This window comes from Plectropomus leopardus, chromosome 8 (genome assembly GCF_026936395.1).
Source record: "Plectropomus leopardus strain MGB_pleo_1.0 chromosome 8, ASM2693639v1, whole genome shotgun sequence".
NCBI lineage: Eukaryota > Metazoa > Chordata > Actinopteri > Perciformes > Serranidae > Plectropomus > Plectropomus leopardus.
Window position 1 is genome coordinate 6,798,612 of NC_142183.1, and position 27,827 is coordinate 6,826,438.

Consider the following 27,827-nt stretch of genomic DNA (forward strand, 5'->3'; position numbering starts at 1 on the left):
ACGCACAAACACATTTCTTGTACTATCCTTGTGGGGACCTCCATTCATTTTTTCAGAAACGCCGTTATCTTAAAGCGGAAAAAGACAAGTTTTTTGCTTTAACTTAGCATTATGAAGTAAATGTTAATTGCACAGTGTAATGGTTGTGGAATAATGACACTGTTGCATTTAGACAACAGTTCCCTAAACGCCTCACTTTGACTGTGTTATTCTGTCTGCCACCAGGTACGACCCGCTGGGAAACTGAAGGCTCGATTTATGACTCAAAGGAAGTTTCTCAGCCACTGTGTGACCAAAATGGGACAAGGAAAGCTCTTTTCAACGGTAACTTTCAGTAGATATCCTCAGTGCAAAGAGTATCAGTGTAGGTGCTTTGCAATTATTACCATGACAGACAGTGGAACAACCATGGTAACTATGGAAACGGAGCCCTAATTTAAAGCTGTACATTAATATTATTAAATCAAGTGAAACTGGTTGACGATTAGAACAAACCTGATTAGCTCTATGACTTTTTTTATCTTTATACCGTCTTTATCTAAAAGTTTTGGTTTAATGGCAGATTTATTGTCATGTAGTGTTAAGGGCCATTAATACAGCAACGATTCTTGAAACAACAGCGTTTTGGAGGTCAAAAAACGCAAACTTTTAAAACCCGATCCAGAGTGTAATTTTCTGGAAAACACCACTCACTCCTGTGAGGATGGTGACATCACTTTGCGCATTACATTTAAAACAAGTAGCCACGCACAAGGAGGAGGAACACAATAACAACAATGGTGGATTACCAAGCTGCGTTTGTGTCACTGACTTCACTGAGTTTATTAATGCTTCCTCAGCAAAGTGTAGATTTGTTTCACCACTATTGTGATCAGCTGGCGGTTCTCGTGCGTACGTTCGCCATCGTCTTCTTGCCCTTGTTAGGATATTTTTCATCTTTTTTTTTCAGCTGTCGTCATAAGACCTGTAATAACACATTTCACAAAGCCGTTGTTCATCCCGGAGGATTGAATATTCATTGAAACAATATATATCCCAGTAAAATACTGTATGTGACCTTTAAAGCCACACACACACACACACACACACACACACACACACACACACACACACACACACACACACACACACGAGTGAAGATGCACACCCATAAAGCGGATGTTGAGATAAGATTTGCAGGCTTTATGGATTTTCCCTGCAGTGGTATTGACAGGCGAGTCAATAAGCCAGCAGGGTAAAGACAAACCTAACCTTACTATTCACTTAACATTGACTTTAGAGGAATCTCCTGGACAACACACTGAAAAGAGCACTGTGCATCAAAATACCAAAATGACTCACGTGTCAAAATGTCAGTGATGTTCACATGATGAGTGTCGAAACATTTAGCATTTAACCAGAGCTAATTGTGTCACTATTACACCGAAAAAAAAAATATATATAAAATTTCTGTTTGTGTCAAATATCATTTGAGTGGGAAATTTTCCAGAATGGGTGAAACGAGATAGGATGATGAAATATATTTCTAAAAATCAAATCTTTCTTAATCCAAACAAACCTCAAAGTGTTGGTGACTTAATTTAACTACTGTGTTTGAGGAATACCAAACCCATAACCTGTTTAAATTCCTGTTACACAGTGACCTAATTTAACTTCACTTTCCAGTTATCTTGCATATCAACATAAAGTATGTTTTGCATTAAGTGGGTATCTGTTTATTGGCATTTCTATACCTGTGCCTTATTATATTATTATTATTATATTTATGCTCCTTTATTTGCACACTTTTCTGCTTGTGCTGTAAAATAATCAACATGTCCATCTGAATTTTCAGTATAAAATTTATGCAACAAAGTGGAACCAAAACCATGTTCACAGCATAATACAGTGTTTCCCCCAGAATAGATAACAGTTATATCGGTACACAGTGATCATTTATAAGCGACTGAGGCTTCACTTTACTTACAGAGTTAACTTTAATTTATTATGTCGGGACTCATAAACAACTCAACAAGAAGGTAGCTGTAGTTTAATACCTGTAGCGTTGATGTACATAGTAGGCTTAAAACTGATGTTTTACAGTTTCATGGATACCTCACAACCAATCAGAAACAAACCAAACCAATGATTTTTTTAACCCTTTGAAACCAGTTTTCCTGTGCTGCGTTCAGACACTTTTTACAAGCTATTTGCTTTGAAAACTTTGTAAATTGGTTTAATTTCTTTAGAAAACGTGGGAAAATACAGCAATGACCAACTCAGCAAGAAATTTCCCACAGATTGCAAGAAATCAGTAAAAGTGGACAAGAAACCTAAAATGTGCTTGTTTTTTTATTTGTTTTGTTTGTTTTGTTTGTTTTTTAAGGAGAGAATTGTTATAAAATTATTCAGAAAAAACAGAGAAAATGTCCAGAAGATAATATAAATAATTTTCTATTTAAAATTTTGTTATTATTATTTTCAGGATTCTTGTAACTTTTTTTTTTGCTAATTTTTGTGCTTGTTGCCTCCTCCCATGTTTCTCACCAGTTTGCACCGGTTTCAAAGGGTTAAAAACAACATCAAATACTTCACAGTGATGTTTTCACTTTGATGACAGTTTGGAGGTGTTTTACTTCTCAGACTTCAACTCAGCCTTAATGTCAGTTTGTTTAGTTTGAAGAGCGATAACACGAAAGTCCAGCTGAGAACCATTTTCACGACAGAATAAATTCTTAAAAAGCTGATCAGAAAGTCCTCAGAAACTTGAAAAGCCTCACAAAACTTCTGTGTTTTCTGCTGTTAACCACCACCGCAGCAAGTTCATTCTCACTCTTTGGTGTCGAAAGGCATTCTGGGAAATGTAGGAAATCAAAAACTGACATAAAATTAGGCAAAACAAGATGAGTAAAAATACCACAAGAGTAAATTACAACACTTTTTTACTAAAATTAAATGTACTGAAAGTGACAAATGTATACTATTTGAGTCTCAGAGCTTTATTTTATTTTTGAAACACCTGAACAGGTTATATACATGAATCACAGGCACGCACAGTCACATAATCGCACATATAAACATGTTTTTTCTCTCTTGTTCCCAGCCAAAGGTCCAGTCAGTGACCTGCTCCGGCCGTGCTGCAGCGAGTGACCCCCGCTGCCCCCTCACACCACCACCACCCGTCCCTTTGCCCCGCTCCCCACCCGAATGCTGAGGCATCACTGCTCCTGAGCACACAGTCCTGTAGCACCCCCTGACCCCGCGCTGTCCCCCATTATAGAGCAGTCAGAAAGCTTTTAGGGGCTCCGGTAACGCTGAAAGATTGATGGCGTAAAATGGGGTGGAGGAGGGGGAAGAGCAGGTGGTTAAGAAGAGAATGTCCTGCTTAATGGGTTGCCAGGAATGTAATTCAATAATTATGAAAAGTGACTCAGGAGAGCTGGATGGATGGATGGCTGCTGAGGGGAGCGGAGACGCTGACGGCCCCGCTGCACATGCCTGAGCATCCTCAGCCTCCAGCAGCGCCCAAACAGGTGAACAGATTTTAATCATCTGCCGTCAATTTGAGATATAAATCCGATTTTAGACACAAATTCATCACCATAACCCTACCCTTTGTATGAAATGTTTGACCAAAAACAGATATTTCTTCACAGAGTTGTAATGTGGGAGACAGCGTTTTTGGCACCCCTGGTTCTGGAGGCTTAAGTTCATTTTTTCCATTGATGATGTCTGGTGACTCACAACTGGAGCACTTTTTCATCTTGGATTAGTGTTAATTCTCCTAGTTTAATATTTGGATAAAAGACAAACAGCTGGTTCTTTGATTTTAACATTAGCCTATAGATTTATACATTTCAGAGGCAGGAAGTTGACCCTTTAAAACCTGAGCAGTTTGGCTTGATTTCTGTCAAAAACATGAGAAGGCGATGAGCAACGACAGAAGAAATCACTCAAAAAATAAGCAAGAAATTTGTGCAAAGTATAAACAAATGTCTGAAAATCATTGACCAATAAACAAAATAAAACAAAATAAAAAATAAAGCAAACCAAAAAACTAACAAGTAAATGACCTGGAAAAAAGCACTTAAAAATTATAATAATTCTGTGAAATAATTTAAAATATATAATTATGATCATTATAGATATAGTTTTTCCTTAGTTTTTTTTTTACAAATGATTTTTTTAAGATCTATTTATTTCTTGAAATTACATCCAGCCCTCTGGATGTAATTTGTCTGTATTTGTAACATGTGAACACCTCACAAGGTTTCGAACTACAAACACAAGGCCAAAAATGCCAGAATCCAAAAACATGGACACATTATACGTTACTGTATTTTATCTAAAACTATAGATAACTACGTCTATGAAACTGGTGTCACTTTTGAACGTCGAAGTACAGTTTCACCTCAGTAAGTCTCACAAATTAGCAAAGGGGACAAATAAGTGTCAAAGAGGGAAACAGATTCTCTAACAGCCCAAAAAACTGAACTATTTTCACACAAGAAAATAATGTTTCGAGTGATAAAGTTTGATCAGCCAGTCACAGTTGATTACGAACCTACAACAACAACGGTGATGTGAGCCTCAGCTTAAGACGATTGCAGATAGATTTATGTATATTTCGAGTATTATTGTCCATTTGTAAAATCCCCGGCTGCACGGCTGCTTTTTCAAAATCACATTTCACGATGGATTTCTGTAGCTGTCCATGTTTACTGTATGAGCTCACTGATCGAATTAAAGCTATTGGTTCGTCTCAAACTCTGTGTGTCATCGATATTTTTGCAGGCCAGATGCAAAACACTGCAGACCCGCTGCATCGCTCCGAAGTCTGTAAGTATGATTTCACTTCTTTTTGATGTTGTCAAATTCATTCATGCAGAAAGGAAACAGAAAACTGAAGAGCTGAAGTTATGTTTGTGTAGATGAATTGTTTTTGTGTTCGTGTGCAGCTGTTCTGATCAGTAAAAACGGAGAATATCAACTGCTGCTGGTTGCAATATTGTGTTTTGTTCTTGTTTGACAGTTGATGAGATGATTTCCAGAGGTTTGAACAAGTCGTTATTTTGCAAGTCAAGTCTTTGCACTCAAGTCAAGTCAAGACAGGTGAGTCACAAGTGTCAAACTTTGGGATTTGTGTCCTAAACAAGTCATAATGTCTTCTTTAACACATGTAATGCCATTTTAACAACAGAGTAACAGTATGTCAGTGGTTCCTAATTGGTGGGTTGTGGTCCAAAATTGTGTCATGGGTCCATCCCTAATGGACTTCAGGTGACCCTCGACTATGTCAAGTTGGTAGGTTAAAAAAATCCCAAAAAACAGACTTTATTTTGAATTACAGTGAATTTCTGGCACAGAGCTTTTATTTCGAAGTGCCATTTCCTCCTGTAGAGGGAGAGAGGTGTTTTTTTTATATTTTATTGCCCTGTTCTTTGTATTATTTGGTCATTACTATTGTAGGAGTCACAACGAGCCTCTTTTTGTTATTGTTTTGTTTAGGTTACTTTCACTGGCAGTTGTAATCGGCACAGGATGGATATGGTTACTCATGTTCGTTCACCTGCACGGTGGCACTTTGACAAAGAGGCAGAGTTTAGCTCGAATATATTCTGTTGACTTTCTCGTCTCGTCACAAATATCAGTTTCATACTGTTTTTTTTAGCAGCTTTTTCATTGATAGTAGTCACGATCACCATGTTGTGCCCTCACAGCATTTTTGTCGCTGTTCTAAAGCAATTCAGTACAATTTTTTGGTTGCAGTGCTTTTTTTTGCTTATTTTCAATTTATTTTCTCATATTTTTTTACTACTTTCTTGCTCATTTTTGGGCCATGTGTAGTTAAGTTTTTGTTGTCTACTCCCCTTAATATTTTCAGGAAATCAAACCAAATTGCTCTGGTTTCAAAGGGTTATGTCATTAAATTTGTGACTCGAGTCTGACTCAAACCAAGTCATGTGACTTGAGACCACACCTCTGCTATTTTATCTGATAAATGAAAGTAATTTCTTTAACTTTAACGCGCTCATTCAAATATGTTTTTTATGCTTTAAAAAAAACACTTTTTTTTCTTTATTTTTAATCCTAGCAACAAAGAAATAACACTTTTATTTACTGTACAGTCCTTCGGTTCCACATTTTAATATACCCGGTTTACTTGCAGGCGCACAATAAAGTAGTCAGTATTTTGCAGTTTTGATGTGATTTACAAACCGTAGCATATACGTACGTTTGACCCCAGTACGTCAATAAATCCTTTCTCCAGTTGGTGAAAGTCTTCCTATCAACTCTTCCTCATCTTTCATCTACTTCATCTCTCCCTTTACCCAGGGTCTACTTTTGCTCTGTGTCTTCTTACTTTTGCTCTGCGAGATGTATTGATAATTTCCAGCAAAAATAGGATTTCAGTTTATTCTACAGAGCAAAAAATCTAATAGCTGAGTCCTCAATTGAATTGCGTTTTACCGGAGTGGAGAACAATAAACAGGGAGGAGGGCTCCGTTCCAGACGTTCACCATGAGATTATTGTTCAAAAGAGATCTGATACGATTACAGGAAGCAATAGATGATAATTACATCAGAACATGACTTTTCCTCAGTGAACACTTATATTCATCTGGGTTATGCATCGGCCCCAAACTGAAATGTGGCAATGCATGAGATGACATGGCCTGCTGGTGGCACAGACTGACGGGGGTGTTTGCAGTCATCACAGGGTCACGAGGCTTTTTACGATGTTTGGTGTAACTTGTTTGTCCGAAATACGACGCTGTGGCATCACACCCTGTATTTAAGATCTGAACGGAGTCGTTGGTTGACAGAAAGTAATTTAAATTTTGATTAATTATTATTACGGACTTTTCACAAATTGAACTGGTCGTAGTTTTTCAGACATGTTTGCTGTTTTTCTGTGATACAAACTGGATATATTTGACTTTTTGAGTAATTGGTCAGACAAAATGCGCTATTTGAATATATGAAATTGAGTTTTTGAGTTCTGCTTTTTTCACCATTTTCAGACATTTTAAGGTCCAGACACAAAAAAAACGACACAAAGAACTGGTGCGTTAAAGGCCAACTGTTGCCTTGCCTAATTTCTCCTGTGTCCCAGCCAAAAACGAAATGCACCGCAAAGACTGCGACGACCAACTAGCACGTTTGTTTTGCGCCTGCGTGAGAAGCTGACGACAGTAGAACGAAAACAGAAGACCGACAGGACAGATCAAGACACTAGTTAGCCAGTTAGCACATTAACAATACAACCTGATGATAAATAAACAAATTATTTACCGTCTAATAGTGAACATTAACACAAACAATTACAAAATGTTTCTGCTAAAGAGCTCAGTGGCTAAACACAATAATCTTACCTAATTATGCGTTTGCTCTCATGCCCTTTTGACTTTAGCCGTTTGTTTACTTTGCTCAACTTTGTTTCTCTTCTCAATCCGATGTCTTTGACGCTAATTCAACATGCTGAACCGCCAAAAAAAGCAGACAAGGGTGCAGACCACACTGCAAAAAATAGGGTGACAGACACTCACCATGGCCAGCTGTCAATTTAGTTTCAAGGCCCTTAGAGGCCAAATAATTAATCAGTGAATCGAGAAAAAAAGAGAAAATAATCATCAAATAAATCAATAATTACCCAAGGATTGTTGTTTTTTATAGCAGTGAAGTCTAAAATGTGACCTGAAACCTTTACTCTGACACAGAACCATTATTAAAGATGTCTAATTTTTCTAAATACATTAAAAAAAAATAAAGTTCAATTTGTTATTAAAGACCCAATCTGTAGATTTCTGACCATACACACTTGAGGTATGTTTATATTTACATGGATTTTATCAATCAAATTTTGAAATATAGGCCAATTTTGATGAACATCACTCTTGTAAACAAACATTTAACAGCATCAAAGTCCATTACAGATATAGAATTATTTTTTTCCAATGTTTTCATCCATTAACAGACCTTATTATGTGCCTCAAACTGTAATTAAGTTCAGTAAATTTACTCAGTCACCCTCAACCACTGCTTGTTTACCATTGGCTTTATTATACAGTAGTAATATATGGTGTAGTAATGCTACAGTAAAATTATATTGCAGACAGGGTAATACATTTGTTGCAGTCACAGTCCAGACAAAAGTTTTATTATAACTATACAGTATTTTTTGCGTAATTTTAGCAAAATTATCTGCTTGTGTGAGAAATTAATTCACAAAGTTATTAACGTCGTGTAAGTGTCACAGTAAGAAGAGAAAGTGTCTATGCATAATAAAGGTAAAAGAAGAAATACAAAAAAATAGAACATGTTATGAGTATCTACAATAGGACAAGAAATAAAAAAACATTTAGCATTAAATACTTCAGTAATAAAGAGATGTGTAGTGTGAAACAAATAATCACAAATAAAGTCAGATTATACTTCGGTTGTGATAAATACATAATTCAGAAGTGGAACTTGATGGTGGAAAAAGCGTCTTAAAGTTAAAACGTCGTCTACAAGCAGTGATCTCTGTCGTGGTTGACCTGTGTGTAGCTGCGTCTCTGTCAGTCAGGCCCTCAGTAATAGTCGGCCCCACAGTCTGCAGGAGAGAAAAAGCAAAACAAACAGAAAAACAAAGTTGGAGTAATGACTCTCGCAGTTTGCCAGGGTCGGCTGTTTGGTAAAGAAGGAGCGGTGGTGAGGGCCGGGCGGTGAGAGATGGCCACTTTTACAAGGCAAGACAATGCAAAAGAAAAATAACTAAACTGGCCAACTTTGATGGCCCCTGAATATATTGGGCACTCTGCCTTGTGTGTGTGTGTGGTGTGTGTGTTTGTGTGTGTGTGCCTGCAGCAGCGGGTGGGGGGCAGAGGGGTTAAGTAGGATAGAAGGCACCCATACTTCAGATTGGCAGCAAGCTGCCGCAAGGATAATCTAATCAGGGGATGCAATTCAATTAGCCAAGGGTCTCTGGGGCCACTGAGCCAGGCAGCCGGTGGCAGCGCTGCTACCGAGGGCTCTGCTGCCTCCACACCCGACACCCCGACGCTAGCCTCCACCGGGGCCCTGGCCGCTGCGCATGAATGCAGATGAAATTTGAAATATGAAAATCTCCAATAATTTATGGAAGTTGTCAGGAACACAGAGCCAAGCTGCTGCTGCTGCTGCTGCTGCTGCTGCTGCTGGCAGAGGGGAGGGAGGGGGAGAGGAAGAGGAGGAGGGAGGGTGTTATTTTTCTATGGAGTTAAAATTGTCTTACAGCTGCTGCTGCTGACATTACAACACATATTACAGGGCGCTGTATCGCTGCTGTAATGAGAAAAACCTCTGTGTTATTGCTATGTTGGTTTTTTTTTTTGTTTATTGTTAATGTGACTTTTAACCTTTAAGACTCCTCTTACAGCCTGCGGACCAAAGCTAACCCCCAATAGGTGCCCCCCCCCCCAACCATTATTTAATTCACAATAAAAATGAACTGATTCAGTATAGGAATTGGTTTTGTACTTTTTGTATGTATAAGGTGCCAGAGAGCATAAAACAGCATCAAAATAGAGCTTGCTTATCAAAAAAAATGCCAGTGGAGGATCCTCTGTACAGACATCCTGGCTAAGCCCATTATGTTTTAAATCCTAAAAACTGCTTGACATCCTAGAAAAGCTTTAAAATCTGAGAAACATAAAACATAAAATCCTAGAAACGAAAACTCGGAGAAATGTCGTAAAATCCTAGAAATATCTTGAAATCCTAGAAAGGTCCTCAAATCTCAGAAATGTCCTAAATGTCGTTAAACATCCAAAACTCAAAGAAATGTTGTAAAATCCTAGAAATGTCCAGAAATCTGAGAAGCATCCTAAAATCCTAAATAAAAACACACGAGGCCGATGCAGCTGACCTCTATTCATTTTATAAAAAGTGGCCCCCAGGCAAAGCAAGTTGAGGGTCCCCGCTTTAAAAGTAATCCAAACGTACAAAATGCACAAGTATAGTTTAGAGAAGAACCATTTCATTTCTGGTAAAGTTTTGTGGATTGTTTTCTGTCTGATAACAGGAGCGTCCAGTGGTGTTACGGTAGTTGGTGAGATGGGTTTACTGGGTAGATAAGAGGGTTACTGGGGAGGAGGCAGGTCTACTCTCTGGTGGGTAAACTGACAGAAAAAAAGTCCGTACGAGTCTGTTTAGCAGTTGTGTGTTTCTAATGATGAGACTATTTTATAATGTTAGGATACGTGCTGTTTCTACTTCCATGACATCCAGTTTAAGGCAGTCAACATTACCCCTGGAGGATAACGTCTAGATTCTTAAAACATGAGATCTTCAGTTATCAATAAAGAGATGCAGAGACTTCCTGTTGAGTTTAGCTGTCTTTTTAATGCAGGCAGCAACTCTGCTACACCTAATAGATGCATATACTAAAATGTAACTGCTAAAAGCAAATTATAGGAACAAAAGAATGAAATATATCAATTTTTACCATCAGTTGTTGACACTTTTTGTGGTTTCTGACAATTCTGCTGCCTGAAACGTCTCGCAAATATCACAACTTAGCAGCTCGGGTATCATCGAAATTTTCCCAGTTTTAAACTCGTAACTTTGAAAGGCCGTTCTTGTTCTCCTAACTCTTAAATATAATAATTTCTAAGGAGCACATGAAGGCAGCATCAGAATGGGCTGGGATTAGCTTTAACTACAACTCAAGCTTCTCAAGTTGCTGATCAGACTGTAAACAATGACGGGCGAAAGGAAGAGGAAGTCTTGGCTTCGTTATCTGTTATCTGTGTATCTTTATATGGCTACACCAGAACACCCAAAATACCAGCCGTGACTCCCAGAGGCTAAACTGTCATCAGACTGATAGCTGGCGTGTTCTGAAATTGACTTTTAAACTTCACACTCCAAGATTTTTTTATGTAGTTTTCAAACTACATAACTTTTTTTCACATAACTCCTCAAGACTTGTAAACCAACCCGATCTCATTCTATATTTGTCAAAAAACCCCGCCTTGTCAGTGCTTTTGGCGAAGGAGTGTGACGCCAAAAGCCGCCGTCTGCGTCCACATTCAGCACACACCGCCTCACTTGACAACGCGACAGGACGATACCAGTCGTGTGCACCTGAAATACTGAAGGACAGCGTCAGATAATAATAATACTGCTGGTAACCACGTTAGGTCGGTCCAACAAACAAGTGACTTTCGGCGGGAGTCCATAGTTCACTTCACCGTGTGCCTCTTTTGCCTAAACCTAACCATCCGTGACTCTGGTGCCTAATCCCGACCATCGTGACAGTCTGCACTGTTGTGTGAATATAGGGACCGTGCCACTTCAGCCCGTGCATTTTTTGACATCAGGGTGTTGGGCTGCTTCATCCCACTGCGCGTGTTTGTTGACATCACCGTAAACAGCGTAAACAGCTGACGCACAACGATACCTAAAGCGTCATATGTGGACGCAGAAGGTCACTGACAGAGCGACGCCATGTGACGAGCTCGGAGTGAGAGCGTGTTGTGTAAACAGATTTCGATGCGCAAATCAGTGGAGTTCCCCTTTAAAATTGTCCTTGGGTGCAGTGCTTAGTTACTTAGTTACCCCTCTGTTTCAAAAAATGTGTAAGGTCAAACTCAAGTCAGATTTAAGTAACACTTCTATCATATATATATTGAAAGTTATACATCCAAAGGGAAATATGTCCCATAATCTCTCCTCTCTGACTGACATGGCGAACATGTGTTTATGTGCAGCATGAACAAATCTAATGAGTGGGCCTTCGGGTTGAGCACATTATCCAGCACTGAATTATTTCATATTGCGGCTGTTGTTGCGTGCATTGTTGGTGGGCAGAGGTTAACAAAAGGCCAAGACAAATCCAAGCCACCAGCGTTGGCCGCATGGGGAAATGTTGGCAAGCGAGCCAGAGAATAATCATAGGCTAATCTGATTTCCAGCTCTGATAATGGAGGCCAGGCTAAATAAGAAAAATTCCAGGCAAATTTGTGCAAATGAAAAAGGATTCCTCCTGACATAATGGTACGGTGCAAGGCAGCCTCTAATGAGCAATAATCTGTCTAAGAGCTTCTCTCTCTCTCTCTGTGCTTTGGTTTCTCCCTCCATCTTCTATCTCCTCCTCCTCCTCCCACCTTCCTCCCCCACCACTCCAGCTCTCATCAGCTCGTTCTCTCTTCCTGAGGAGGTGCATGTCACAGCTGTGTGACTCGGATTAGGGAGAAAGGAGGAGGAACATCTGCACAATAAAGGCGTGTGCAGTATTTAAGAGCAGTCAGAGGATTGATGCATATAATAAAAATGTATCACCAGAATATATGTAGGATGTACTCTGTAAAAAGTACATAAAAATGTAAAAAATCTTAATATCACTCGTCATTTGTCCATTATGTATCCCTTAAAAGTCTCATTTTCTAAAAAACAGTGTTCTGCAAGAGCAGTAAGATAATTTTAGCCTGTTTCCAATAAAAAAAGGCTCATTTGCAAACTTAACTTTTAAGTTTTTCCACTATGAAGTCATTTTTTCTTGTTTTTAGCATATTTCTGTCTCGTTTAAAGATACTTACACTTGTTTCTGAAAAAGAAATCTTAAGACAAAATGAATTGTATTGGAAGAAAACTGAAAAACTTTCAGGACACAGGCAAATTTTCTTTGTTTGTTTTAAGAAAACAAGACTTTTACACTCAGTCGTCAGTTTTTCAGGGACACCTATACTTAGATGATAGCCAGAATAATCGTTGACATTTAGGGTTTCTTTAAGCCACAGATACTTATTTATGTTTCAACAACGCTGTGGTTAATGTGTGGTTATGTGTAGGCACAAAAACAACTTTGTTATGATTAAGAAAAGATTATGACCCCTCAGATTTATCTGGTGACCCTGTGGAGGGGCCTGTCCCTTATGTTGGGAACCACTGTACTGCATCAGCCTTAACAATAACATATATTACAATAATGATAAATCAGTCACAGGTGACAATTTACTTCAGATTAAGTACTCTTAACTTCGATACTTTAATTACATTGTGCTGAGATACTTGTGTACTTTAGTGGGATTTTGAATGCAGGACTTTTACTTGTACTGGAGTGTTTTTACATTGTTGTACTTTTATCTAAAAGTTCACAGTACTTGTTCCACCACTCGGGAGGATAACTGTTTGTGTCAACATGACTATCAAACAGCGTTGACACTTGCAGAAGTACGGCGGAGGAACAGGTGGAATGGTTTCCCATTGCTAAATAATCACTCCAATTAGGCAATTAAAATCCGAGGCAGAATCAAGTTATGGATACCCCATGAATAAGCCCCCCGGCACTAATCACAAATCAATAAAGACACGTTTGGCTGTTAGGCTTTCATTAACCTATTGCTTTTGAACTGCTCACACAGATTTTGTGTGGCTCTAATTGGCTGTAAAGCAATAAGGTGTAATGCGTGTTAGTTTAGATTCATTAGTAAGTAGTGTAAGTCGTTGATTATAATCATGAAAAAGGTTGTTAAACTTAATCACAAGTCAAATATAAAGAGGAGTGAGAGTGAACAACATGAACAGGTATGCTGATCTGTGTCGCTGCCATCATTTTAAATTCTGTAAAGACTTTTTTTCATTATTTATTATGAGTTTACAGGCTAATATGTTTAATAACAAGAGAGTAGAATCCATGTTTCTTTTTTTCCATTAATATTTTATTTAACTTTTCCCCACTTAAAATGTCACCTATGGTCATCAAATCAAATGTCTCATATACATATGTATAAATCAGAAAAAATCACAAAACAAAATAATAATTAAAATTTAGATAAGTATTTCTAAGAGAGAAAAAGCACAAACAGAACAAACAAACAAACAAAAAAAGAAAGAAAACATACAAGACAAAACCATATTCCTACATAGATATGCACCATAATCTATACTTGAGTCCATATTTCTTTGCTGAACTCTGTTAAGTGTTTCTTTTTTCTTTTTTGTCAATTCTTGTTTCAGGTCTGTAGTTCATCAAAACACCCTGATGCTCTTTATTTAATGGAGGGGACTCATTCGTAACGCCGGGGACACGCGTGTATGGTAAGTATCCTAAATACAAAGACTTTGTATTAAGAATATGTACCACAGCCTTCACCTTCACCTTCTGAGTTTTCAGCATAACATGCAATAAAATCATCAATCATTGTAAGATTGTTGAATTAAGATTTGGACTCGGATTTAAGTCTCTAAATCTTGACTTTGAGCCTGATTTTTATTTGTCTGCTGTGGGTTTTGACCTCCTGAGGACTTGATTTAGGTTTGTTTTCCTTCTGTGGTGTTGCTGCCATTTACTCTGGAAGTGTGTTTTGCAGTAGCAGCAAATCATTGTAAATAATTGTTGTTTTGATTGCCCTTAAGAATACGTCATATCTGCTTCGTCTTTGCTGTTGTCTGTCCCGGGAAGATTTGAAAGTAAGCAGCCCACTCAGCAGAAGAAAATGTTGGCCATGTACATTTCTGCAAGTCATGAATATGTTACATTTATACATTTTCTACATATCATATCAACGTTTCTAAAGTGACATATTATGTGACTTTGGTCGCTTTTACACTGACTTATCAAGGCAGGAAAATCAACCCGTTTTGCCGCCTAGCTGTTCCGTGTATAACGTCCAGTCGCAGAAAGGGGGAACAAAGTGGTCCGGTTCATGCCGACTATACGCGACCAGTTCTCCTCAATTCATGTCCGTCCCACTGGTGGCTTGCATCCATCCATAATCCCCCGTGACCATGGGTGTGGAGGTGTGATGTGTTGTGTGTGTCCGAACTGTGGGAGATTTAAAAAGCAGGTTTTAACATTTAGCGACGAATTAGAAGAACAGCAGTCATAAATGTCCGCAAACTGGGAAAACAATGAGATCCGAGCAGGATGAGATCAGCTGCCATATAACGGAGAGGGGAAATGGTTGTTATTGACATGTTGTTGCTGTCGTTGTTTAGAAAGTGCTGCCAGTGCTTATGTTTCATGTCACGCTAGATGGAGACGCTGTTGTGCTGCTGTCATTTTGTTCTGTGTAAAAATGCAAAGGAGGCACAAAGAAGGGACTTATTAGCAGCCCTTTACCATGATGTCTGTGTAAAAAGGCCTTCTGTCATCTGGAGGTGGACGAAAGTGAGGATGACACTTAGACGAGATGGCTGCAAGGCTGCAGACAACCGTTCCACCAACAAACAACAAAACAGGTTGAAGTTTAAAGACACATTGCCGTGTTTTGAGCATCTTCTTCTGTCCTGTCATGGTTTCTCCGATAACTGTTTAGGTCCACAGAGTGCTTGTTTTTTTACTGAGACGTCGCTGGTTTGCCAGCTGGGATTCTTATCATAACCACGTGGGTTTTTTTGCGCCTCAACATAACCACACATTAATTACAGAATTTTTGGCACATAAAGTTTCAGTGAATCCATTACTTAATAACGTGCCAATGTAACCTGTCAATGGTTTGCAGAAACATACGTCAACATTTGTTCTGACCATTGGGTTGATTTTTAAGCCTTTATTGATCCCAGAGAGCGTTTCCATAAAGAAAACAATTAATTGAGTAAAACGTGATATAGGATATGAACACTTGAAGAGATTGAGAGAAGAGATTGAAAGGTTCATATCTACTAAAACTACCTGTATGTCATAGTTGTCAGATTGAACAACTTGCATTATGACTTGCAGTTTGCTTTAACTTGGAATTAAAAACACTTTGGACATAAAATGAGACTTGAGAGTTGACTTGGATTCATGTGAAATGATTCCAAATGGAAAAAAACTCTCTAGAATAAAAGAGCTTTATTTATCATCATATAAACAAGCATACAACCAAACCGAAAACTCCCCATGGTGCACAATGTACATAAATAAATGGAAAATGCTTAAAAAATAGAAAAAAAAAAGTCACTAAATAAAGACAGTGCACTAATGGTTTTGTATAGCTCTGCTTTAAGATTTAAATAGTTCTGCATGTGCCTCCTTATTCAGTGCATGGAAGAGCAGAAATTAAAAGAACAAAGAGAAGTTGTTTTGTGGAAACTTTGGTAGATTTATTTGCATTAAGGACATAAAAATGCAAATGAATATGACTGAATTGCACAAAGCATTGCTGAAAAACAACTTATGCAAATTATTTTGAGATTATGACATTTTCAAAAGCTTTTAGTTTTAATAAACAACATTTCAGACTTCAGTGCATTTGGGAACATTGATTCAGCTTGTTTTAATACTGTTTGAATCAGCCCCAAAAACTTGTAAAATCAAATGCAAGTGCAACATCTGCAGGGTCTTATGCAAAATAATGTCTCATCCTTGATCTCTGAACCCTGCAGAGTGAAGACGATCCTCAGGCCACCAGTCTGCGGCCCTGCTGCTCTCTCAGACCTCCATCCTGCCAACTCCAGCCAGGACGGTCTGCAGGACGTCGTGTAGCCATGCTGGAGTCACTGAAAGCTGGCTTGGTAGGAGCAGATTACTGCCTAATTGTGCTTTTCAGAGCTGCTGTGCGCTGGGGGTTACAACAGGGCTGCATGCGGTCTGGGGCCACAGCAGTGGACGCTGCACCCGGAGGAATCCAACCTCGCAGGGTCTCATTGATCTGCTGAAGCAAAGGTCACCGCAGTTATGCATCTGTAGGCTGAATGACGGCCACCAGAGTAGCAGCAGAGCCGCTTCAGTTCACATTCTTTTGGTCAACTTTTTAGGCTGATTCCTTATGTGTTTTTGTGTTAAAAGCAGCCTGCAGAAATTTCCAGTTTTGCACATCCACTTCCCTTTTTCCCCCCATTATGCATCCTGAGACTGGATGATCCATCTCTCCCTCTCTCTCTCTCTACATCCTTCGTCCCTGCCCCCCCTCCAGCACTCCACCAGCCAACCCCTGCTATTTTCACCCCACACACATCCGTCGCTGCACTTATCCAGCCTCAGACGGCTGCTGGCTCGATAGCTAAACGGATTATCCAACAACAGAGCACCTCTCCTTCTCCCTCTCTTCCTCCCTCCCTCCCTCTCTCTCTCTCTCTCCACGCACTTCTCTAGCCGTGGGTCCTCGGAGGCGGTGGGGGCCCTATTGAGCGGGGCCCAGGCTCTCCACTAGCCAGGCTCTTTATTGAGGCGTCTATGGGGCTTTATGCTGCCAGCGCTCGGCCTTGCCCTCGCCATCATCAATCATCCTCGGCTCCAGGGCTGCTATCACTGCCCAGACAGCCGGCCAATCGCAGGAAGCTCTATAGGAGATGGAGAGAGAAGCAGAGGAGAGGGAAAAAATAGAGAATCACTCTGTTTCTGTTGCTGCCAGTCTGATTTGATTGACATCTTCTGTACCTCCTGGCTGCAAAACACTCGTATGAACCAAAACTGGTCTGTGCGCAATTTGATTAGATCATGAAGTGAGAGTCTGAGTCATGAAAGCACATATAACCACGTTAAAATAATCATTATAGAAGGCATTTGGCAGCAATAACAGACCCTTTTATGGAAGATCTATAGTAATCCTGTAAGTTTGAATTTTAGATGAGAGGTTCAGTGTATAAATATTGCAGCAAAACTCTGAATCCCCGAAGAAATAAAGCAATATTCTGACAGATTAAAGCTGATACGGTCCCACTAATGAGAGCCACACCAGAAGTTTCTATAAGACGGTTTATTTAAAGAAAAGTAGAGAGAAATTCTACGTTAAAGCCCACTTTTCTCTTTTTCATCAAGCCACAACAGTATGTCGAATTTCTACTCAAGTCTTAACTTGATTTTTCTTTTCTTTTTCTTTTCTTTTTTTTTGCCCCATCTCTCTCTGCAGCCCTGAGCTCTCATCCTGCTCCAGGAGGAATAGGCAGAATCTGATTACAGACCTATTTTACAGCAGACGCCAGAGCGCAATAAAGGGAGAGAGAGCACGGAAACGGGACTCGGCCCATCAATTAGATCTCTATTAGCAGCCAATGCAGACCTCACCTCAGGAAACGCCGGGGCCCTGAAATTAAACAATTCTTCAAGCTCGACAAGCCAGTCAACTCTGCTATATGTTTGAGAGAGGAGGAGGGAGGGGACGGTGTCCTTACCAGAGCAAACTGTCCTAAAATATATGTTAGGAAATCATTAAGATAGACAGTGTGGACCACAAAAGAAACATGAAGAAGAAACATAAAGACCTATCAGATAAGGTCAGTACAGAGTAACAAATACAGGCTATAAAGCCTTATTTTAGACTTATATTAGAGATTTGCAAAAACAAAGTACAAAAAGGTCAAAAACATCAACATTGGCTATAAAAGACACAATATAAGCCAATGATACTCAATTTACGGCCCATGGGCCAAATCTGGCCCCCAATAGCATGCCGGGTGGCCCCCAAACCATTTTCTAATTCACAATAAAAATGAAGTGATTCACACTGGAAATTGTTTTTGTACTTTTAGTATACATAAAGTGTCAGAGTGCATAAAACAGCATCAAAATAGAACTTGTTAGTCAAATATAGTGCAAGTGGAAAACCCCCAAAATGTCCCAGAAATCCTGTCATTTGTGCCCCCCAAGCAAAGCAAGTTAAGTATCCCTGATATAACCCCTGTGATTCTCTATAAAACCTGAAGATATCTTAACAAAGTTCAATAAGGACACTGACAGAGACAAAATATAATACATTTTAGTCACAATATAGTAATATAACAGTGGCTTTTCCTCAGCTCCTCGTCCAATAACCTCCCTCCGCTGCCATTAATCTCCGACTGTTGACCCGCTGACCTGAGGCGGGACAAAATGTCAATATTGGATAATTAGCCGCAGCATTACGTCCATTTAGGGAGGACACCTTGAGAGACGTCTGCACGAGCCGCTAATTCATAATTGCTTTTCGGGGAATTAAAAGTTTTACTTTGCACAGTGTTCTAATTTCATCCCAGGTCTGCTCCAACGAGAGCTGCTGCCACATAATTGGGTTTCAGTCAATGGGATGTGGTATTTCCATGTTAACAGGGGTTTAGTGTTGGGAAAACGTGCAGTGCAGGGACACTGGATCAGCTTCATGCAGTTTCAGGCCAAAGACTCCTTATATTTATGGGTCCTTATCTGGTTTGTTACAGCCAGTAACCTGGTAAGAAAGACCAGTATTACTGGGATGATATATCAAACAGCAGGAGCTGAGTTACAGACCTGTCAGTCAGTGCAGCGGCGGATCTTCCTATAGGCGAATTAGACGGCTGTCTATGGTGCCTCCCATGGAGGGGGCGCCAATTACTTCTAATTTTTTTTTTAAATCAAAAATTTGGAAAAAAATTATCCAAAAATACTAACGTTTGGTCTGCATTAAGGGGAGCATTGTGTGTCAACACCACAGATTTTGCTGTGCTCCACTACATTGGCACTAGTTGGCCCTTGTTGGCTTTTTTTCGACAAGTTCAGCATGTTTAATCAGTAACCGCATTTACACTGTTCAAAGTGGGAATATCACATTGTTATACCGCGTTGCAGTTCTGTATATAACGTCCAATCACGGAAAGGGGGACAGAGTGGTCTCGCCACTGAACAGGGAACAGATTTAGTAACAGTGCTGAAACGAACTCTGTGTAAAACGTAAAGCTGGAAGGATGTGACCATTGGCCGCACGGATGTGACGTTTAGACAACGTGTTTATCTGTGCGACCCACCAGGGGAGATTTAAAAAGCAGCTTTTAGCACAGCAGGCTAATTCAAATAAGAAAAACAGACTTAAATGTCCCCAAACAGGGAAAACAATGATATGCGGGAGCTATATAACAGAGACTGTAAATGATTGTTATTGACATGTTATGCCTTTGGTATTGTTTAGAAAGCACTGTCGGCGCTGTTGTGTTACATGTCACGCCTCTTTTAATTGTGGGATGCAGCGTTACAGGGTGAAATCACACACTGGACCAGATCATTTGGTTCTGTGTAAAAATGCAGGTGCAGTATAAAGAAAGGACTCAGTTGTGGCCCTATAGCGTGATCTCTGTGTAAAAGCGGCTAGTGTCGGAGACGGCGAAGCTCATCAGTGAATGAAATCACTCTTACTGGCAGGTCAGCTCAGTGCACGAGAAGAGACTGGAGTGGAGAGAGCGAACAAACAGCTAGAGTCATAATGGAGTGAGGTCAAAACAAACTTGTGATATAAATAACCAGGAGGGACAGTGGCTAGGTCCAACAAACCCCAGACTTTCATGCGGTAGTCCAGTGTTTGCTTCCTGTCTGAATGTGAAACCTAACCATCCGTAGCAGCATGTGCTTTTGTTGACGTCCCGGTATTGGTTGCGAAGTGCTTTTGTTTGCCTAAAAGTAATCACGTGCAGCATAATCCCACCGTATGCATTTGTTAAAATCATGTTAGTAGCATCCCAGAACGTAAAGAGCAGATACAGAAGGATACCTACAGCGTAATACATAGATGCAGAAGCCGACTGTTATTTTCACGTTACTATATTACATGAAAATAAAAACAGAGTAAAAAAAAAAAAGAACTTCTCCTCTGAGATTAATTAAATCTTCGTCTTTTGCAGGAAAAGAGAAACACAAGTGAGTAAAATAAACGGCTAAAGTGAAGAGGGTATGAGATCGAAAGTTGGAAGGTAAGATTATTTTTTCTTAGCCATTGAGCTCTTTTGCAAACACGTTTTGTAATTGTGATTTGTTCACTAACGCACAGTAAATATGATTTGTTCTTTTCAACATCAGATCGTGTTGTTAATGTGCTATCTCAATAACTGCCATCTTAAATCCGTCCTGTCCGTCTTCTGGTTTCCCTTTTTGAATGACAAATACAGACTGCTGCCATCTGTTGATATGGTGTTATTTCGTAGTAGTCAAGGCGACGCATCAGTTGGCATTTGTTGCTACTGGTTCTTTGTCTAAAAAGAAAATAAAAAAGCAAAAACCATTTGAAACGCAAAACACACAAAAAATGAGAAGTAGAAGATGAAATTTGCAAATTAGTTATAATTGTTTGTCAGGTGAGTTGTTTATTTGTGTTGATTTCACATTAACTCTTGTTTTTTTTAATTCAAAAAATATAAAAGAAAATAATGTTTGTTTGTCCCCAGGGGGCTGCCATGGGGAGCTTTCCTAGGGCCTCGAACGTCCTCAGTCCGGCCCTGAATCAGTCCTCTAAAGAGGTAATCTTTATTCTCCTGCTGTTGTTTTCATACATATTTCCAGAAAGTACCAAAAAAAGATGAATATTTCTGTTGATAGTGGCCCAGTAAGATGAGTTTTACATAATGTCCAATCCACTTATGGTTTATATGTCTCACCGGTTCCTAAGGTTTGGGAAAATGCAGTGGCTTTTCCGCCTTAATGTTTCTGCTCGATTCATTTCTGGCATGATCTGACGCAAGTCCTCTCTCTAACAATCTTCTCCTGTTCCTCAGTATACTGCGGCACGTATTTCTCTATTTGCTCAATCAAAGGATGGCCATTTATCATCGAGAGGGACAGCTTCGTATTTTCTACCTTGCCCGCTCGGTTCCAGCACCAAATTCAGCATTTTTATGGAAAACTGCAGTCATTTTGATTGATGAAATCCAAAGATGTCCAAAACAATCCGGGGGATCCCCAACTGTGGCGCACCGGCGGGGTGCTCCAGTGTTGTCATTGTTCCGCAGAAAGAAAGGAGCGCGTCCGGAGAACACCAGGGGAAAAAATCACGATTTTCAGTTCAAAAGGGGCCAGAAAAGCAGCGTTTCTTTACAGGCAGTGGGAAAGTGGTGGAAAACCTTTTCCACTTGCAGACGAAAACAATACTTGCTTGGCTTTTTCCTCTTGATGCATTCAGCTATGGGCTAATAGAAACAGGCCAGAATAGTGAATTGATTATTTTACTGTGAGGGTTGATGTTATTTGTGTGCGCCGGCTGAATGGCTGGTGCAACACATCCCCCTGCATTCATCCGATTTGCGCATATAGCCTCATTGTGTGTCATGTAGCTGCGAAAAGTAAAATAACTATCCCTTAAAACGGATTTCAGACCAGCGCTGCTCGCAGCTTTTATTTACCCGCGCTTGTCTTGTTTGCAGTGATTCATAATGTCACGAGAAATGTCACCTGTCTGGCCTAATTGGCACCTTCTGTTATTAATACCAGGAGTGTGGCTCCCTTTTGCACCCGCGGAAATAAGCCGATATTGCGTACTTAATACGGCGTCACCCAAAGGGAGATTCAATAAATCTCCCTTTAACGGCGTTTCCCCTCAAAACTCCTTGAGGCGAGAGGAGGCCGTGTCAAGATTGCGATTGTGCGCCAGTGCTTAGGACCAGCTGCTCCCAGGACAGACAAGCCCTTGTCAATTAGGCGGTGACAAGCAGGTCCTCCAACTGCCTGCAGGCGCTCCGGCAGCCAGCAGTGTACAGTCCCCGCAATTAGTATCAATTTCTGTCGAGACCTCCTTGGAGCGCGCAGACACAGGCCGGGTAAATGGCCAAACATTGTCCAAATAACACCGAGAGCCACAAATGACATGGTGTAATGGGCCAGTGTTAACCGCGCGGCGCGCTGCGGGGAAACAAAAACGTTTGAATTTAGGAGGAGCAGGACATAAACTAAAGGATGGTTTCTAAAATAAACCCACAGACCTCAAACCTTTAACCGCATAAATATCAACAATTAGCGCACATATTCCTATTTCAGGTTTCCACAGTTTGCATTACAAGTCGCAGTGGAATTTTATATATATATATATATATATATATATATATATATATATATATATATATATATATATATATATATGAGATTGATGTTGGTGCTGATCATCCTCAGACCTCATGCTTTATAGAGCAGTTAGAAGCTATATATGAGAATACATTTGGGATTGCCAGCAGGTTGTATAAACCTCTTTGGTAATAATACATTTATAGATATTAACAATTATCCTATCTTTAGTTATACACAGCAATTAATCATTAATAGTTGGTTTTAATCATCAAGTCCATAGATATAGCATAATATGTTCATAATTAGATTTTGGTCCAGATTATCTGCAGCCTCTATGAATAAGTAGTCAAACCGTCAATCATCAATGAGAGTTCTCATTAATGGCTTATTACTGATCTACAAAGCATTAACAAATGATTTAATAGGGTTGGATATTAGTACCAGCCAAATGCTTATGAAATATGCAAGTAGCTTCTAGATTTGTTTCCCCTTACAGCCAAAAAACCCCCCAAAGTGGCTATGTTTTGGAGTGCACCAGCCACAGTGGCAGGTGGACAGAAATATCAATTCCAATCCTAATGTCATGACAAATGATAAAGCCATTGCAGTTTATAAACCCTTGTCAATGGTGCCTACTTATGGGGAAGCCAGTAGAGATTTACAGTAACATCAGCTCAGCCTTATTGGAAACAAACTAACCTCGGTTGCTCACTTTTTTTTAAGCCAAACCATCAGTTTTTACTCCTATGAGAGAGTAAATAAACGTCAAGCCGGCACTGTCACAACACTGACAGCCCACAGAAGGATTGCTCACCAAGCCCCCTTTGTAAGCGGTGTCACCGCTAGCAGCTGGTGGTGGCATTCCCGGGCCTTGGACGCTGCCCTTTGGCCCCTGGGGGGTTGGACTCCGGACAGGGCGGCCCAGTCGTCTCCACAGCGCCGTGATAGCCCGGGTCAGCGGGGCCAAGTTTCCAGCAGGAGAAGCTGGGGCAAAGTCGGCGAACAAAAACCCCAGAGCTCACCAGGCCAGTGGGATCATTAGTATGAGCGTTTGTTTAACTAATTAGCAAGCTGGGCAGCAGAGGGAGGCTTGTATAGGCGACATGGACGTCATATATGGAAAAGGTATATGGGCATCCGTCAACTGCGTCAATGCTGGATGAATGCGGTTTGCAGATTGTGACTGAAGCACAGAAATCACTGTGTTGTTTTGAAAGCTACATCTCACTGTAAAATCTGACAAGTCTGTAACTATTAATCTTAATTTATGTCTAATTGTTAAGTTTACCTAACTGTAGCTGCATTTACTTAATTTTGTTAAGTTGTTGCAACTTAAAAATGCCAGGTGGAATTACCTTGTATAAGTGTTAGCAACTTCAGTAAGCCAAGTTAGTCTGACTTAACTTGATCATCACAAGGAGATTTTTTTCAGTGATGCTGCGAGCTCTGTTTTTTTAACATGTTTATGAAAAAACAAATATGAATGACTTTGCAGCCAGAAGAATTCAGATATATAACACAGTAAACTTGACTTTCTGAAGTTGCTAAAACTTAGAAACATTGATTTAACTAAAGTCTAAAGGTTTTTGATTTGACTTTTCAAAATTAAGTACATATCTAAATTTTAACTTTTCAATAAACATAAATTAAGACTATAGTTGTCTTTACTTATATTTTTAAAGGCTATCATTTTCTTGGATTTTTAAGTAAAACCAACTTTTCAGATTTTACAGTGCTTAAAGACCAGATTATAATCCGTGACACTGACCAACAATTTCCAAAAAGTTGCTCAGAAAAATACCGAAACTAGAGATGCACAGAGCTGCCATATCATGAACTGAACCCTCTGAGTTTGAGAACAACAAGGCGTTATTTTGTTCCGCAGGGTTCAAAGTACAGGACGGGGACAGGGCAGCGCACTGAAGTTCAAGAACAGTGCAAACAGCACATGCCAACAAAAGGAGCCACACAGCATTCAGCTGTGGCAGAGCAGAACAAGTTTGGGGGGCGAGGGTGCGGGTCCCGCGTTAAATATGGGAAAGTTTGGGGAACGAGGTCGTCGGGTCAAGAAAAGTAAACAAGAGAGCAGTCTTGATGACAGAAGGAATTTAATATCAAAAATACATAAATCTTCAAGTGAGGGCAGGCGCACAATGGGCACAAAGGAGGCGAGTGTTAGAGTCAACACAGATTTTTTGTTGGCGATTAAATGGATCGGGCCAAGTTGTTAACATTTAACACAAAACGCTGGCACTAGAATAGAGGTTGAGCAGAAAAGAAGGGGGTTTTCGCGGGTGGAGCATGGCAGTGGTGACATGCGGAGAGACAGCTCATGTGCAGAGAGAGATCTGGGTTGTGCACCATTGCTTCGTGCACAACTTTGAAATAAAAATCCCCTCAACTCCCAGTTTAATGTATTTGTTTAATTGAGAGCAGGTTGACTGTTAATCATTTGATACGCTGCTGTAATTGTTTGCATGGAGTCTATGTTGTTGGTGTGATTTGGGAACTCTTGACGTTATTGCGCATTTATGCACAAATTGTACGTTTTTTTTGTGTGAATCCTCTTAGATGAATTAAGGGATAATCCCACTGAAGATTTTGAATCTCAGTGTCATTGCATGTACAGATTAATCTCCCTATTTTACACAAAGAGGCCGTATTTGTCTCCTTGTTGCGCATTTACGCACAAATTTTACGCTTATTTTGTGAATCCTCGTGGGTGCACCAAGGGATAATCCCCCCTAATTTTGTTTAATTACAGTGTCACTGCATGACTGTCTCTCATCTGATGCAATGCGGAGATTACTCTTCTCATTTTGTTGAAATAGGGCTGAATGCTGCGTATTTACGCGCAGATTTTACGCTTTTTGTTAATTGTGGACACTCGAAGGGAGAAATCCCACTTTACCTCATTTAATTACAGTGTTACTGCATGGCCATGCTTCATTTTATACAATATAGAGATTATTCAACCTCTCTTGTTGAAACAGGCCTTTATTTGTCTCCATGTTGCGTATTTATGCATGAATTTTACGCTTTTTGTGAATCCTCGTGGATGCACTGAGGGATAATTTAGCTTGTTGAATCACAGTGTCACTGCATGGCAATCCTTCATCTAATGCAATGTACAGATTAATCACCCCTCCTTTTAAAAGTAGGCATGCATTTGTTTCCTCTTTGCACACAATTTTTACGCTTTTTTTTAGTGAATCATTGTGGATGCACTGATTGACGGATAATCCCAGCTCATCTTGTTGAATCACGGTGTCACTGCATGGCAATCCTTCATCTGCTACAATGTAGAGATTAATCTTCTCATAGGCCGGCATTTGTCTCCACATCCCCTCGGACCGCTGCCACACTGGACACAGCTCTGAGAACTCTGTCTGACCTTCGCCCTCGCCCCTGCGAAGCCCCGCAAGTTCCCCGGCAGTCGCAAACAACTCTGAATTCCATAATTCTTTGCGAAAAGCCACTATTAGGGAAAAATCCTTCCTTTTTGACAATTTAATAGTGCAAACTAATCATCTGGTTGACACGGGCCATTCATCTCTGTACAGGCAGACAAAGACAAGGCCTTTTCCATAGGTTCGTCTGGATCCTGCAGTCAGACCAGCCTCTATTTTGAGATCAAGTGCACAATAAAAGCATTGTGACTGCTTAATGGCTATGTTTGTGAAGCCACCCAAAACCCAGTGTATTAAATGCATTTTTTTTGGACTAACGGCCGCAGAACTGAGAATAAGGCAGTTTCAATGAGGAGCAGAATGGTACAAAACTTAGTTTGGCTGCTTTAAGCAATCAAAACACGAAACAAAGAAAAAAATAGGAGATAAAAAAAAAAATGGGCGCCACAAAATTGCTTAAACCCCCCAAGTTATGAATTCGTTTCTGAATCAATTTAGCGGTGCAGGCATTTTCCAAACATCCTCTTGCGGGAGTAACAAGACAGGGAAATTGATCCAGTGAGACCTCACCTCTCGGTGCGCCTCAATAAAAGAGACATCAGCCTCTCTCGACGACTGTGTAATTTTTAATATATATGCAATAAATGTTCAATTTGTTTCCAGAAATGACGGGAAATAATAACGTAAAATTTTAAAGCCATCCATTACAGCCAAACAATGCTCATGCATACGCGCTCTGACGCAGAGTGCTTTGATTAATTCACTGTTTGATTGTGTTTGATAACGCAATAACGTTACAGCGCACCACTATGGACCAGTTGGACCATTTTCCCACCTGATAACATATGATGACTGCTCTGCTTTGATATATATATATATTTTAGAATATATATATCAATATTTAATCCATAAAGCATCCTTTTTAATAGACCTTTTTTTCAGATGGTGCCTGCTGAACTCCAGGAGGGTAAAGGGTAAATTTCCACACATATTAACCAAATTATGAATGACATCCAATTACAGTAGTCACACTTTTTCCCTCAGCAGCACTCATTAAACAAATTCTAAATCAGGCACAACAATCCTCCATAGAATAAAAATATTAATTTCAACTAATGGGCTCTTATTGCTTAAAAAATTATCATTTTTTCTTGGATAAATTAAATTATGTCATTGCATGGCTATAATGCCAGATTTTAATCGTAAAGTGATGTGAAATCTTCAGACGGAGAATAAAACTGGAGTAATTGTTTCCAGAGTCACCGTCCTCTGCAGATCATTATAACATCATAAATGTAATGCTATAAATAGTGCAGTAGTAGGCCTATAAATATATTTAAAATCATGCTATAAAGTTGTAAGACGTAAACTATTTCTTTAGTGATATCCAGGGATGAGAAATGCCTCATAATTCACAGTAATTTCACTGTAAACTCACTACTGAAACAACTCAAATCTCAATGTTGATGTGATGATTTAGGAGATATTTTTAAAGATCTATACAGTAAAAAGATTTGACATTAAATGTGTGTGTTGCAGCTCATGCATGGTTCAGATGAAAACAGTGCAGGTATAGAGGGGCAGGCCGGGGGTCTCTGCTCACCGTAGACCTTGACACAAAGTGCATTAAGTTGCCTGATCTCTCTCAAACCGTTTGATTAATTCACTCCCATTCAAACCCAAGCGAGCAAGGAGTGGAGGGACGTGACCAATGACATAATAGGCTCTGTCAAGCAGCCTTGCAAAACGCCCAGACCATTTGTGGTGACAATCCT

The 27,827-nt window shown here is 39.8% G+C and overlaps 1 long non-coding RNA gene across 1 annotated transcript; it reads left to right on the plus strand.

Annotated features, from left to right (window-relative positions):
• The first annotated feature begins 223 nt into the window (after positions 1 to 223).
• On the plus strand, positions 224 to 20,562 carry LOC148188839 (uncharacterized). Its single transcript, XR_015777119.1, has 7 exons — positions 224 to 324; positions 3,083 to 3,512; positions 4,774 to 4,818; positions 5,012 to 5,091; positions 13,963 to 14,043; positions 16,315 to 16,443; positions 20,494 to 20,562. It is a non-coding gene; the product is annotated as an uncharacterized LOC148188839 (long non-coding RNA).
• The last annotated feature ends 7,265 nt before the right edge of the window (positions 20,563 to 27,827 follow it).